The following is a 9,603-nucleotide window of genomic DNA, read 5'->3' on the forward strand; positions in this document are numbered from 1 at the left end:
ATTCCACCAGCAGCCTGTGCGGTGTAGGTTCAAACCAAACCCACGTTCAGATAAAAAGAAGACAATTCTTTAGAACCGAAGACACATTCCTTGCTGATTTTACGTTGCATTCTCCATCTACCTCAAGCAGGTGGAAGCTATTCTTAGGATGAATGTGTCGTGGGCTGGTCCAGCCCCGTGGGACAGAGAGGGACGGTGAGAGGGACCGAGGGAAGTGTGCAATCCCTGTCTACAGGCCTCTTGTATCATCTGGTGTACCGCTTCATGTAGTCTTCCACTTTATTCCGGAAGTCCTCCTGTTACAAACTCACTTTGTCCCGCAAATGATGTTCTGCAGCTTCAATATTCAGTGGCTCATCAAAATTCAAAAGATCAGTAAATAAGGAGTTTAATCCCCAAACGACATTCTTCCGCGTCCTCCTGGGAGCCCAGCCAGTGCCTTCAATCGAATGTTTTCTCAGCAAACTCAGACAGATGTGCCCTGTTTCTGTGACGCTTGGGTGCCAGATTCTGGTCAAGCACTTCACCTTAGGGGACACCATGTTGTAGGCAATAGGAACTTCAGTTTCAAAATGAAAATTTCCACTTTGGTAGTAAGCCTCATCTGGGGTTATGGTTAACTGGAAGCTTAAATGGAGCTTGCTGGGATCAGGAAAGTGCACCTTGCAGGTACTAGGTAAATTTGCTTCAAGTTCTGCAACCTCTGGGCTCCCTGAGAGCCAACACCATGCCTGACCGAGAGGCGACTTTGAGAGGCGGCCCTCCTGGTGGCGCCGGCTCACGGTGGCAGACCAGAAGTCCACATTTCTCAACTATCTATATTAGAGATTTAATGCTAGTATTTTCCAAGACTTCTTTATTGTAAGACTAATTTTTTGTAAATACTTCCCTCACCCCCAACAATATAAATGGGGATCATATACCAGATTAACTGCACAGGAATAAAATCAACTAAATCTATGAAGAGATGATGGATAAGCTCATTATCAACAGGCAGAGCAAAACCAGATGGAAGCCAACTGTGCAAAAGAGAGTTGTTCTTAAATCAGTAGTTCTTATACAAGTTAAGGTTGAAACTGAAAAAAATTAAAACAAATTCACAGGAATAAAAATATGACCTCGAGTATCTGCCACATGAATTTAGAAACCATATCAAGAATAAATTTGATCCATTGAACATTAAAACCAGTGATCAGACAAGCTATGGGGTAACATCAAGTATATAATAAATGAGAAAACAAAAATTACTAAGTAATAGGGGGCAAAATAACAAACTGAGTGTCATATAAACTCTGAAACTTGATCTTGAACTTGATGCAGCTAAAGCAAATGGAAAAAATGGTAGAATAAAGGAGCAGAACATAAGCCTCATAAGGTGACTCCAGAAGAAAACTTAAATTATTATAACAAAGGCTTCAAGTCCTGGAGTTAGGTAACCAAAGGAGAAGGATACACTTGGTATTTTTCAAGCTAAGAATCAAAGAAAAGTTTAATACCTTGAGGTGTAATATTGAAGAATTCTACAGACAAAATAGTGAATAATTTGTTGCAAGAAGCATCAAAAGAAGAGAGAAAGGATCTATGGAGACACAGTACCAAAAATAATTGGTTGATATTTGCAGGGGTAGCAGATAATTAAGAAATGATGGCATTGGGGGAAGAATTCAAAGCTCCACTGATGACACTGGTACAAATCAAGGCTCCAGGTATTGAAAGAATGTCCACTGAAATGCTCAATAAATTGATGGAGGTACTCCCTCATCTAAACTATGAACTTTGGAAGAGAGCTAATTGGCCAGCTAGCCAGAAGAGATCCATAGTTGTGCCTATTCCAAATAAAGGTGACCTAGAAAAATAGAGAAAATATTGAACCATACCATTAATATCACAGGCAAGTAAATTTTTGCTAAAGATAATTTTTTAAATGCTTGCAGCAGTACATGAACTGGTACTTCCAGGAATGTAAATCAGATTCAGAAGGAAAAAGGAATATAATTGCTGGCAGATGGTTTGTAGTTGAAAATAGAGAATAATAGAAAGATGTTTCTTTGCATTTCATTGACTATGCAAAGGCTTTTGACTATGTACATCATAAACTATTGATGATATTGCAAAGGGGGGAAACTTCAGAATCCTTTATTGTACTCATGGGGAACCTGTACATAGACCAAGGGAATGTCATTGGAGTGGGACAAGCAAGTTTGTGCCAAGGTTGTATTCCTTTAACCATATTTAGGAGATCTCTATGTTGAGCAACTAGTCTGTGGAAGTGCATTATATGAAGATCATCTGGGTTGGAGGAAGTCTTATAATATGCATATGACAAAATATTGCCTGCTGAAAGTGAAGAATGCTTGAATCACTTACAAAAGAAGATAAAAAACTATCAGAATTCAGAAAGATTACACCTCACATCCAAAGCCCATTAGTAGGCCACTGGAGATCCCCTTGCAGAGGGGTCTTGGGGAGGAGATAAGCCAGTCAGGTTGCGATGTAGCAATGATGAAAAATACAACTTTCCTCTATTTCCTAAATGCTTCCTCCCTGCCCCCACTATCACGATCCGAATTCTACCTTGCAAGTCTGGCTAGACCAGAGGATGTACACTGGTACAGATAGGAACTGAAAATACAGGGAAACCAGGGCGGATGAGCCCTACAGGACCAGTGGTGTGAGTGGTGAAACAGGGAGGGTAAAGGGAGAATGGGTAGGAAAGAGGGAACCGATTACAAGGAACTATATGTGACCTCCTCCCTGGAGGACAGACAACCGAAAAGTGGGTGAAGGGAGACGTCGGACAGGGCAAGATATGACAAAATACCAATTTATAAACTATCAAGGGCTCATGAGGGAGGTGGGAGCGGGGGGAAAAATGAGGACCTAATGTCGGGGGTTTAAATGGAGGGAAAAATGTTTTGAGAATGATGTACAAATGTGCTTTACACAATTGACGTGTGTATGGATTGCGATAACAGTTGTATGAGCCCCTAATAAAATGCTTAAAAAAAAAAAGGGACCAATAAGCAATATCTTGATCAATGGTAAGAATATTGAAGTTTTCAAGGGTTTCATTTTACATTGATCTACAATCAATACTAATGGAAGCAACCATCAAAAATTAAAACACCTTGCGCTGGGAAACTACACTACAAAAGACCTTTGCAAAGTGATAAAGACCATAGATATCACTTTGAGGATTTGGGTGCTACATTTCTCCCAAGTCACAGTATTTAAAAATCCTTAAACACATGTGAAAGCTTGACAACAAATAAGGAAGAGAGAAAAGGAAATTATGCCTTTGAATTATGATGTTGGTGGAGGACATTGAGCATGCCATGGATTTCCTGAGGAACAAACAAATTTGACTTCCAATAGTACAGAAGAAAGGACTGCAGGTTTCATTTCATGGACATGCATCAGGAGAGCAGTCTCTAGAGAAGTACTGTGTAAAGCAGAGTCAGTAAAAAAGAGGAAGATTTTCCATGAGATGAATTGACAGAGTGGTTGCAACAATGAGCTCATATATTGGAAACATTTTGAGATTGGTGTAGGATTCAGAAATATTTTCTTTTGTCATACACAGGGTCTCTATGTGCCATAACTAACAGGACAGCATTTACCAACTTCAACAAAAAAGACTGATTTGCTCATCTTCTCTCTAGCACATAATAACCTTATGTGAAAATTATGATATTTGAGAGGACTTCCCGGAAGATGGTGCCGATGTAGAGTAGAACTCCCCTTGTGTGGTGAGGAGGTCAATTTAGAGAATTTAAACATGAGACCCTAGACCAGCGGTTCTCAACCTTCCTAATGCTGCGATCCTTTAATACAATTCCTCATGTTGTGGTGACACCAACCATAAAATTATTTTCGCTGCTACTTTATAACTATAATTTTTCTACTACTGTGAATCATAGTGTAAATATCTGATATGCAGGATGTATTTTCATGGTTATAAATTGAACATAATTAAACATAACTAAAGCATAGTGATCAATCACAAAACAATGTATAATTATATATTGTGAACTATTTAGGTGCTTTCCTATGGTCTCAGGCGACCCCTGTGAAAGGGTTGTTTGACCTCCAAAGGGATCGCAACCCACACAGGTTGAGAACCCCTGCTCTAGACTCTCGCAATCTGGAATATTTTCAGACCTCCCATTCTGATTCTCAGCCATGGAGAACTCAGCAGAGCTCACTGTTCTCCCCTCTCCACTTGCCAGACCTCCCCGCTCTGGTTGCTGTGCTCTTTCCTCCCCTGCTACCAAAGCAGGCCGATTCCTGGGATTTAGATGCAAGACCCGGACTCTCAGCACCCCAGGATTCTTTCGGGCCTACTTCTCCAATTTTCACCCACAAAAAATGCAGCGGTGCTCTTTGTGGCATCCCTTCTCCCTGGGCAGGCAGTTTCTCCTCTTCCCTACCATAGCAGGGCCGTGAATGCCAGCCTCCTTCTCCTCTCCCCTATTTCTGTGACTACCAGCCTTGGGGGAATTTCCCAAGGCAGACCACCCACCAAGTGCAGCCCCTGGTCCCATGCCCTTGTGGACCTCTGGGAGCCATGGATGCTAGTGCTTGCAGTGGCCTAGAGAAAAGAGCTTGCATAGCTTCATTTCCTTACTGCAGTCCCACTCCTCCCCTCCTTGGAGGGCACAAATCTTCAGGTGGATACTACCAGCTAACTCAAAAGGGACCTGTTCTGGTAACATAGGAACTTAACTACGCTCCAAGAGTATATTAGATTTGTTCCTTTTTTTTTTTTTTAATAAGAAAACCACAAATCTCTTTTTCCTGCCAGAGGAACCAGAATACAGCACTTCCAAGTTTCTTGCTGGCTCCTCCTCCCCTATATAGGCATTTGGCTGAAGACTGAGACTCACTGTCCTTAGTAAGACTGCCTCCTGATTGGAAGTGCCCCCTCCTCCCCACCTGGTGCCCCTACTCCAAAAGCCTATTTCCATTTTGGGACCACATGTGAAAGCGGATAGTACTGAGTTGTGCAGAACTCACACTAAAAGGGCCTTCTATGATACAGAAGGTATGCACTCTCCCTACATAATATACAGGGTTGATACATGACCCTGGTAGATTGCTTAATATACCTCTCATCTACCCCAACCACCATTACGGCAAGATCTCACTTTTCCCACCTCAGTACAACACAGTAAATTCTCTTATAAACTACAAGTAACAGCACATCTTTTATAACCCTTTTGTCCAACTCATCAAAAATAACTATACTTAACAGGAAGGCTTACTATGATTAATATCAACACCTAAAACCTACTTCTGAACACCTATATCCTAATCCTCCTATGAGTGAACCTCATGCAGAAAGTCTATAGCAGTGATTCTTAACCTTCCTAATGCCAGGACCTTTTAATACAGTGCCCATGTTGTGCTGACTCCCCAATCATAATTTTTGTTGCTACTTCATAACTGTAATTTTGCTACTGTTATGAATCGGGTGACCCCTGTGAAAGGGTGATTCAACTCCCAAATGGGTTGCAACCCCCAGGTTGAGAACTGCTCTCTATATGGAAGCCTGGAGTGGGCATACATAATAAATAGACTGACTCTTTATGAGACCAGCGATTTCCAGGCCAACTCAGCAAAACTAACCCACCATCCCTTAGGTACAGCTGGGTACAGACCCTGATCTTAGGCTTTTTTCTATCAAATTTTAGTACCCATTCCCCTATCATTGCAAATGAGGCATTTTGGGGGGTCAAATCTCTATTCCTTTAACCCATCAAATAATACTATCCGACCCTTCCTATTTCTTTACCTCCTATTCCTTTCTCTCTCCCTCCCCTAACACTCCCTTCCCCACTGTCTGATCACTCCCTAACACCTCATCTAACACTCTCATCCAGATAGTATAAACTGTCCATAACCTGTCTTCTGCACCATCAAACAGAATTAACCATTCCCACATAGAAAAATTATCACGCAAATATGATGGAATACTTGGAATAAAAGTATTCCAAGACATGGAGAAACTGAAGAATTCACGAAAACAAGACCACTACTACATAGAATACTCAATGAAGTACTATGACCAAAAAAAATAGTAGTAAGAACACACAAATGTAAAGCCAATATAAAAGACAATTCCTCACAAAAACCAACACAGATAGAGCAACACCCAAAACAAGGAAATAACATATGAAGAACAAAGAAACTAAGCATAATCCATGTACAAACACATACATATATCAAGCAAAATAGCAGTAATACATCCATACATGGATATCAAAAGTTTCATTGAATGTTAATGGACTAAATGCACCATTGAAGAGACAGAGTATCAGAATGAATAAAAATACAAAATCTATCAATATGGATGCCTACAAGAAACACACCTCATAAACAAAGACATGACAGACTGAAAATAAAAGACTGGACAAAAGCATACCAAACAGCAACCAAAGCAAACCAAAGCAACCAAAGCAAACAGCAAAGCAAGAGTAGCAATAGTAATCTCTGAGAAGAGAGACGTCAAGGCTAACAACCTAATAAGAGATAAGAATGGATGCTACATAATGATGAAGGGAACAAGAGGTACAACAGCTCAGGAAGTCATAACTATAATAAACATATATGCACCCAATGAAAGACCCTCGGAAAACTTTGTCAATCAAATCCTCATAGAATTGAAAAAGGATACAGACACCTTGACAATAATAGCAAGAGACTTTAATACACCACTCTTAGGGAAAGACAGAACATCAAGAAAATAACTCAACAAAGACACAAAAAAGCTCAGTAACACAATCAACACAAATGACAGTTATGATATTTGACAAGGAAACTAATGGTTAGATTTGTCTACATAAAGCTTGCAGTTTATATCTCCTATCTGTCACAAACACAATTATTTTTCTAATAAAGTCATGTCAATTTTTTTGGTGTGTGTACTTCTCTTATTCACGTTAAGCTACTTAATCAGTGTTTGATAAACACTGAGCAACACAAGATGATAATGAATATTGTAAGCATCATAACGCTAAACAAGGGGGAAATCTTAATGTAATGTATTAAATTAAGAAACCCCATATGTCATTAAGTTACTTTTGTATACAATAAAGCTTGGGTAGCAAATGAGCCAAACTGCTCTGTTTCAAACTCCTCCACCACTGACCATGCATTCATTCAGTCAGTCATTTACTTATTTGTTTTAACAGTTTCATTAGCATTTAATTCATAAACCATATAATTCAATATTTCAATCATATCAAGAAGAGTTGTATAATCATCACTATAATCAATTTTAGAATATTTTCTTCTTTTTTTTTAGATATTTGAAATACAACTTTATTCTAATGAAAAGGAATGGGAAGGACAGTTAACAAACAAAACGTCACACTGAACATTGTGATGTGACTGTAGCAGTCTTGTATTTGAATTTCAAGAAAGAAAAATGCGTTCCCAAACAGCTAGATATGTGGGTCCAAAAAAAAAAAAAAAGAAAAAGGAGAGGTTTTTAACTGCTACACTCACTCGGAAGCCCATTCATCTCCTTCAGCATCTCAAAGATTAGCACATTCTGCTTAGCTATATAATAAGAGTGGCAAACACGCTGCACCACTGACATCACAGGACAGTTGTCTATAAAACTAGACTCTGACGCTGGGCTCCAGCTTTGTTCTCTCACGGGTCATCATCTTCATCCGGGAGAGCGGCTGTCTGCGCAACCTCTAAATCATGTTCATACTGGGCTGCCAGAGATGGGTCCATAACAACCTCTGGTGGGGCAAGAGCAGGCATGGCAACAAACTCCAAGTTAGGATCACCAATGAGTTTTCTAGCAAGCCAAAGGAAGGGCTTTTCAAAGTTGTAGTTACTTTTGACAGAAATGTCATAGTACTGAAGGTTCTTCTTTCGGTGGAAGACAATGGATTTTGCCTTAACTTTCCTGTCCTTAATATCCACTTTGTTGCCACACAGCATGATGGGTATGTTTTCACATACTTGAACCAGATCCCTATGCCAGTTAGGCACATTCTTGTAAGTAGCCCTTGAGGTTACGTCGAACATTATAATGGCACACTGGGCTTGAATATAATAGCCATCTCTCAGTCCTCCAAATTTTTCTTGACCAGCTGTATCCCACATGTTGAATTTAATAGGTCCTCTGTTAGTATGGAACACAAGGGGATGGACCTCAACGCAATTCACCAGTCAGGTGACGTTTTACAAATGTCATTTTTCCAGTACCACCATCACCCACCAGTACGAGTTTGAACTGGACTTGGGGTTCTCCTTGGGCGGCCATCGTGATGGATCTTCCAGAAGCATCTCCGGGCCACGTCTCTTTCTTCATTCTTATACCGCATTAGTTCTCCATTCCTCCTCGGCCTCCCCTGCCATATGGCCAAGGAATCCTTAATCCAATTACTGTCTGTAGATTTACCTATTCTGGATTTTGTATACAGAAATGCATTTTAAATAGAAAGCAACAACAAAATCCTAACAACAATAACAAAGCAAAACAGAGAAAAACTTCAATAGAAAAGAAAGCAGAAAATACTAAAAACTAGAACAAATTTAAATAGGCCAAAAGGGACACATGATCAAGTGTTAAATTTTGACCTAATGTATCTGTTAGGATCCACTTTCCTCAATTAAGGAAGGGTTCGAAATTGTAAAAGTGGTTTAGGACTGAGGGAGACAGTGAAGCCCGGGCAAATATCAAGTGTTTTGGGAATAAGATATGACTCTCTTCAAATCCCAGTTCTCCCCTTATGAGCCTTTCCAAAACCAAACTAAACTCAATGCCTAAGAGTTGATGCTGACTCACAGTGACTCTTTAAGACAGGAGAGAACTGCCTCTGGGCAGTTTTTTCTAACTTTTTACAAGGACTTTATATGACAGAGTGGAACTGCCTCTGTGAGTTTTTAACCTTTTATGAGAGTAGAAAGCCCTGTCTTTCTCCATTAGAGCTGCTGGTGGTTTTGAACTGCTGACCTTGTAGCTACCAGGGTTCCTCTTTAAGCCTTATGATCTTAGAAATGTGACTTAACTTTTCAAGCCTTGGATCCCTTATTTATCAAATGAGAATAGTAGTACTGATTCTTGGTGAATGTAGTATGAGCACATTTAGAGCAGACACCTCACACAATGCCATGCCTAAAAATGGTGCCCATTCTACTGGGATTCCCCCCAGACCCCCCTCAGATACCTCATATGGCAAAGATTCTTTGGTTACATAAGGTTAAAAAGGAAATAATAATTCACTGACAATAAACAGAACCCCACCCCCCAAAAGTATTAGCAATCTTACTATCACTAGAACTTTGCACTTTGTTTCCTCCTACCTTTCATTCCATTCTAGAATTGGCTATCTCAGTGGTGCTTCAGACACAGTGAATAGAAAGACATAAAGGAAGGGAAGTCAGATTGATGAGCCACAAAAAGGGCTTAGATTTTCATTTGAGAATTAGAAGAAAAACACATTTGTGTTAAAAGTTGTTAAAAATATATGAACGCCCTCATCATTCCCTGGGAATTTTGCTACTCCCCTCCCCTGCTGTTCCACTGCACTCCCCCAGTGTTTTGCCTCAGTGTGGCGGGGTCAGATCAGGCGCAATTCC

At 40.1% G+C, this 9,603-nt stretch overlaps 2 pseudogenes; both read right to left on the bottom strand.

Moving 5' to 3' along the window:
- Positions 1 to 245: 245 nt before the first annotated feature.
- Positions 246 to 5,131, bottom strand: LOC101659451 (annotated as a pseudogene).
- A 2,528-nt stretch (positions 5,132 to 7,659) lies between these two features.
- LOC101659137 lies at positions 7,660 to 8,290 on the bottom strand (annotated as a pseudogene).
- Positions 8,291 to 9,603: the final 1,313 nt, after the last annotated feature.

Source organism: Echinops telfairi, unplaced genomic scaffold (assembly GCF_000313985.2).
Source record: "Echinops telfairi isolate 266 unplaced genomic scaffold, ASM31398v2 ScPeMD7_3509;HRSCAF=4178, whole genome shotgun sequence".
NCBI lineage: Eukaryota > Metazoa > Chordata > Mammalia > Afrosoricida > Tenrecidae > Echinops > Echinops telfairi.